General features: G+C 55.2%; 1 pseudogene; it reads left to right on the forward strand.

The window, feature by feature from the left end:
* Window positions 1–5,687: 5,687 nt before the first annotated feature.
* LOC123326088 lies at window positions 5,688–5,784 on the forward strand (annotated as a pseudogene).
* The last annotated feature ends 753 nt before the right edge of the window (window positions 5,785–6,537 follow it).

Genomic DNA, 6,537 nt, shown 5'->3' on the forward strand with positions numbered 1-6,537 from the left:
CTGTAAATTTCCAAGGCTTCTTCCTCGTCCACCTCTCCAACCACACGCTGGAATCAGCAGTGTGTTTGCAGCTATAATCAGCACACTTAAATACTAGTTCAGTTCAGAGTGAGTATGAAATCCGGACAGCTCTTCACTCCAAAAGAAGCTGTAAAAATATCACACGGCCTTGGGCCCTCTGAGACCTTGGACAATGCGGTGATCCCTGCAAGCCTTGTTAAGGTTTATGGGGTGCTCCAGAATAGCCCAGATGACATGTGAAGGGGGCTCTGATTCGTAGGAAATTGTGTCTGACACCAAGTCTCGGCTGCCAACTGGTGGATTCCGAGTTTCTGTTTTCCTGAGGTAAGACACACAGTCAAAGCTGTTTATTTTCCTGTAAAGTCCCTGAGGACGACACCTTCCATAACTGTCCCCGTGTCCTCCGTGTGTGGCACACGGTGTACCTGGCATGGCTGTGGGCAGCCGAGCTGCAGTTGGAGGTGTTCAGAGCCTCCGGCTTCCCCGCCTTACTGCTCTTGTTCGTGGGCCTCTGGTGTTTTCCCCACTCCTGTGTGCACGTTGTCTGACCGTCCCCATGACCATCCCTGTGACCATCCCCCATGACAGGTGGCAGCGCAAGGCTTGCAGGGCGGGAGGGGACGAAGTGTCCCAGAGCTCTGGAATCCAGCTTTCCATTGGCTCTTGAATCCAGGTCTGCTGACTCTTAACACAGAGATGCTTCCCATTTCACTGCTGCCTCCAGGGAGATCCTCAGAGAGCTCTGTTCGGATCTCCTAGCATCTGGGGCCACTGTTCAGCCCCACTCAGCATGTCACTCCTGGAAGGCTTGGTCGTGTGTAGTCCACTCCCTTACTCATTATCTGATAGCGTCCACACGCTACAAAAAACTTGGAGGCCGTTTCCACATTATTACTGGTTTCTCTGCCCTTAGGCTCTGGAGTAATTGCTCTAAAATGACCAACATGAAGACACCCTCTGTTCAGAACTCCATCAATGGCTCCCAGGGCTTCAGGGGCCAAGTTCAGGGTCTGAACCTCGCCTGGCTGTGTCTCATACTCTCAGGGCCCTGGCGATCACCTGGCTGGAGTGCAGGGATGGTTTTTCACTGGCTCCTCCCTCCCCTTGGTCAGGGGTCTGCAGGAAGCTTGAGCTGGGACAAGTCTGGTGCAGAAGCCCCTTCTCTGTCGCAGCCCCCCGTGCCTGGGCCCTGCGGTCGTGGATTCGCTCCGTGGGGCCTGCACTGTGAGCTCAGCGGGGAGTCTTGCGTCTGCTGGGCTTTGAGAGAGCACCTGAAGGTCAGGACTCACTTCGGAGTGTTGCTGACTGAAGGAGCAGCAGTGATACAACTCCCTTTCGCACCCCCTTGTGGCTGTGTGCAGAGTGTAGCTCTGTGGAGGAGTGGCACGTGGGCGGGAGCGTGATGCCGTGACCGTGGCAGGGGACTGGTCTGCCCCCTGTCCACGTGGCCTTGGTGGTCCTGGCTCCACGTGCCCGATGCACAGTCTGCAGGGGGTGGTCCTGGCTCCACGTGCCCCATGCACAGTCTGCAGGGGGTGGTCCTGGCTCCACGTGCCCCATGCACAGTCTGCAGGGGGTGGTCCTGGCTCCACGTGCCCGATGCACAGTCTGCAGGGGGTGGTGCCACTGTCGGTCCCCGTGTTCTTCCGAGCAGCTTTGCGCACTTGTATTTATGGGATGAAGTAACACTGTCATATCTCTAAATACTGGGACTGTGTGGGCCTTCTGGCCCTGGGCATCTTCTGAGACCCTAGAGAACACCTAAGGGTATATTCGGAGACCCAGCTCTGCAAAGGCTTTAAGTAGAAGACACGTCCTTATGTGCTGTACCCCTTCCCCACCTTGTAGGTGCTGTGGGCATCTCGATCCCAGCCTGTCCTGCCCAGTCCCAGTGTTTTGCGCAGCCTCATACTGGGTTCTCAGCGTCTCCTCTGGAGGCCGCAGCTGAGGCCGCCTGATGATCCAGGCTGTGCCCCATGAGGCCATCGCAGACTCAGGTGGGCGGTTAGGATGGAGGGAACACATGGACCGCGGCAGGGCTCGTCACGTTGTTCTGGGAGGTGACAGATGGAAGCACACAGCCATCCTGCAGAAGGTGGTCACGTGCGCCTCCCGTGGGGTGCCGGAACCCGGTCCCGCTGTGCCTCACCCCGGCCAGCCCTTTACAGCCCCCCTGCTCCGACCTGCCGCTCCCCTCGAAAGACTGGCCAGAGGTCCAGAGAGTCGAAGGGGTGTTTGAAGACAAAACCCGGCTGGCTTGCTAACTGCTGTGACAGAGATAGCCCAGACAGAAGAGAGGACAGGCCTTCCTTGCTTTTGTCCCCACCCCCTTAGCTGCCACCTGGTTTGGAAAGAAAGAAGAATTTTAGTAGGGCAGCGTATTAAAGAGAAAGTTCCGGACCCAAACGGTCTAGCTGTGTGTAGACTTGTCAGCATACACCTCGAGGAAGTGACCCGTGAGACCCCCTTCTGAGGCCCCTGGTTGGTGGAGCTGCAGGTGCTCTGGGAAGTTGCGAAGTCAGCCGTGACCCGCGCCTTCAGCTGTCACGCTGCCGACTCTCTCCTGGACATGGGGCGTGTTTGGAGCACTTTGCTGTGGCTCTTCTGTGACAGGCCACAGCCTCGTTGTCCACTATTCTGGGAGTGTCCCTGTGGCCATAAAGGACTTCCCAAAGGGTCCTTCCCGGTAGGGCAGTGGTTCCTGGGAATGTGGGCAGGGACACAGATGGTGGTTCTCGCTGTCCTTGCGGCACGTGCCTGAAAACACCGAAGTCAGAGAAATACGTGTGCTCCGTGTTCCTCGCCTACCTCCTTTTGGCTGACAAGGTGGGTGGCGTCACCAGACCGAGACCCTGTGCGTGGCTGTGGGGCTACCGTCCGGGTGTTTCAGACCGCGGGGGCCTGAGCGCTCATGCAGGCCACAGGCTTACAGAACGCTTTGTTCTGGCGGCAGAACGTCTTCTTTCTCTTTTGTTTGCAGGCCAGCTAGGGCGTGTGGTCTGAGCTGGGGTAGAGGACTCAGAACCCTGTGCTCTGCTCCCCCGAGCCTGCGTGGTGCAGCCGGACCCTCCCGCACCAGGCCGGCCACCTGCTGGCGTCACAGGGCCCGGCTCTGCGCTCTCCCTGTCCTCCAGCCGCACGCCAGGGGTCACGGGCAGCGTTTTTATGAGCTCTGCTTGGTCTCCATGGACATTAGCTCAGACGTGCCAGGAGCCCCGTGGAATCAAGGCCGCAAGGGAGCTGACGCCCGGCCTGCGTCCCCTCATGGGTCGTGGCTTTCACCCGTGTGCTCAGAAGGGCGAATTTTGTCTGCACCTACAGCGGGGAGGGACAGGCAGCCCACCCACTGACCGCGTCTCAGAAGTACTTGCAGTTAGCATGGGACACGTTAAATTAACTGTTAGGGAACACTGGTGTCTTTTCTTTGAGAAGAAGTTTAAGAGCTCTCTCCCCTTCAGCTCTGTGATGAGCTCATGACTGTGACAGCTGTAACTTGTGAGGGAAACGTTTCCTCTGTCCAGGCCCTGTTGGGCACTTCGCACGTGTAACCTGCTTGATTCCTCGAGGTGACCTAGGAGGTTGGCCTTTCCACCTTGTTTTGGACAGAAGGAAATGGAGACCCAGAGAGGTCATGCTCAGCACCACAGGTTGGTTCCGTGGCTGACCCATATGTAATGTCGTTTGCCCGGCTCCAAATCCTGCCTGCTTCCTTCGCACACCTTGGTCCCCTCACAGGGCGGTGAGGGCCTGCTGTCTTCCATGCTCCCCTCGAAAGTGGCCCATGCAGCTCAGCATGTGAATCAGAAGCTTCTGGCTGGTGGAAGGCCAGTTCCCTCACAAAACCCTCGAGAGAGAGAGGGTGGGGAAGAGCGTCTGGGTCGTGACCAGGGTCAGGTGTCCAGGGCGCTGCTGGGTGGGTTGTGAAGACCACGGCCGAGAGCCAGGGGCCTTCTGAAGGCCCTTGGATACAAGCTGAGTGTTCCCTTGACTCCATGGCTAGCCGCCTAAATGATGCTTTCAGTGAGCCCACGTGTGGCTCACGGTCATTGCCCAGCAGAGCTGGCTGCTGGCCTGGCCAATCTCTTAGTCCCCGAGGTTGGAGGACATGTGACGGTCCCACTCAAGTACCCTAGACGTGTCCCAAGCACACACCACTCCCCGTGGGAGATAGGGTAACCGGATCCTGCAAAAGACACTGTTGCAGCCCAGACCCAGCTCCCCGTGAGGCTGGTGATCTCCGTCAGAAGCATCCCAGCCGGCCTGTAGCTCCAGGGAGCTCTCCCACCCATGTCTCTGGGTCTGGGAAGCCTTGCCTCTTTCACAGCCTGCTCTCCAGGGCACTGCCTAGGGGTTGCCAGGGGGCTGGGGGGCAAGGTAGAAAGGAAGCAGAGGGATTGAGAGATGGGGTGGGACAGGGAACATTTGCAAAGTAGTTTGATGGTTAAGAACACAGAGACTCTGGGGTCCATTTGCTTGCTCACATTCTGGGGAACTCTAGGTGGCTGGAGCAGCAAGTGGGTACCCAGGCCCCTTGGACCCCGAGTGGTTTGGCATGACACACGTCTCTGACCTCAGCGCCTGCTCTCATGCGGGGCCCACGAGGTTAGCTCTGTGTCCCTTCCTTGCTGTGACCCTTTGTTTCCTAAGTGCCCCCCCCCCCCCCGCCCAGCCCTCCCATTCTGGGATTCTAAGAATCAGTTGTTCTTTAGAAATGCACAGATTGTCTGTGATATCTGGGAGGCTGTTCTGCGACCGTGGAGGCCGATGGAAAACTACTTGGAAACACAGGAGGAGGAATATAAACCGTGCGTTGTTTTTGTTTTTGCTCATTGAAACCCTTTGATTTTATTTTCTTCTGTTTCTCCCTCGGGATGGGCTAGGATGTGCAGCGTGGACGTTTGTACCTTTGGAAGGAAATCCTTACAGCAGAGTCGAGCCTCTCGGACATTTCCAGAACAATGCTTAGAGTCTGGCTTAAGTTCTTATTTTTAAAAACTTAGCCTAGCAGAAGTTTGCTTCTGATGCGTGGAAGGCATGCCGGGAAGGGAGCCTCTGCCTTTGTTTTGTTGGAGCAGTGAAGTGGGGGGAGGCCCCCAGGGTCCTTAGATGCTACTTCATCAGGGCGATGAGAGTGGCCGGCGTGTGTTCTGAAAGGTGATGGCCGACATACACAACTAAAGGAACTTGACCCGGTCTGCCAAGTGAAGAGAAAGCAGTCATGACTCAGAAATGCTGGAGTACAGAGAGGTTGATGGAAGTTAGAAGAGCCGTCGGCTTGTTCTGCGCATTCATTTCTTCTCTCTGGCTCCCAACCTCCTCCTCTGCACAGGGCGCGGTCATGCCCGTGATGTCCGAGCCCGCGTGGGGTCCTGGTGTGTGCACACGGGAGACTGTCGCAGGGTCCCGGCACCGCTCCCGGATTCATGTTGACGAGTGGTTTTATTTACTTCCTTCAGGTGAAGGAAGAACTGGCCTGCGTCTTATTTTGAACTTGGCAGCAAAGGGATTGTGTGAGGTCATTGGTCAGTGTAATGCCAATTGACGGGGCGTGTGTGTGTGCGTGCTACTTTGCTGTTTGAAATAACCCTGGTCCCCTTGATGTCTTTCTTGGTTTGTGGGCTTATCATTTGTCTTACGTCTTTTGTTGTATTTTCTCTTTTTAAAACATGTGATAATGCACACATACTAAAAATTTGGGCCCATACAGAGAAGATCAGCATGGCCCTCTCGCAAGGATGACACGCAGAAACACATGATACTTCTGTGGTTGGAAGAGAAATAATAAATAGCTTTTTTTCCCGACGTCTCATGTTAAATCAATTCATGGGTTTCTTACTGCCCTTATCACATCACAGAAAGGTTGGTTGCTTTGTAGGCATTTGATTTGCATTCAGATTACCCTTTCTTCCTTTAGCTGTACTCAGATGTTAAAACGATAATATGCAGCACAGTTCTGACCGGGAAAGAACAAATTATTTTCTGATGGTTGGAGCTATTTTATTTTTGAGGTTGGACTCCTGTAAAAGTATGTTGTCTGTCTCAGGATGCCGACTGTTCATTTAGGTTCTGTGTTAAGCACTGACTTTGTTCAAGGCTCTGTGAGTGCAGCTTTTGGGGATCCAGAGATAGGCGTAGATCCGGCTTGAAAGAGATGCTAATGTGTTTGGAGAGATGAGACACGCACAGCAAGGACGCCGTTAACGTTTATTTCAGTAAACGGGAACTCTGGTGGACCATCTTGCCGTGGGGGGCTCCGTAAGGCCCCGATCCCCGGGGGCCCTCTTCCGTGAAGCACTCCTGGTGAGACCCTCTGGAAATGCCACCTCCCGGAGCTGCTGTCCCTCGATGGCCGGGTGGAAGGCGGATGAGTCGTGTCTGTTGGCATTTGGAAATCCCTATCACTTACTATAAACACGTGTCCCGTTTTGTGTGAGCTCTAACCTTCTGGCTCGGTGTCCTCATCTGTAAAGTCAGGGTGTTTATCCACGTGTATATCCCTTCGGACTGTGTTGATAG

This window comes from Neomonachus schauinslandi, chromosome 10, assembly GCF_002201575.2.
Source record: "Neomonachus schauinslandi chromosome 10, ASM220157v2, whole genome shotgun sequence".
NCBI lineage: Eukaryota > Metazoa > Chordata > Mammalia > Carnivora > Phocidae > Neomonachus > Neomonachus schauinslandi.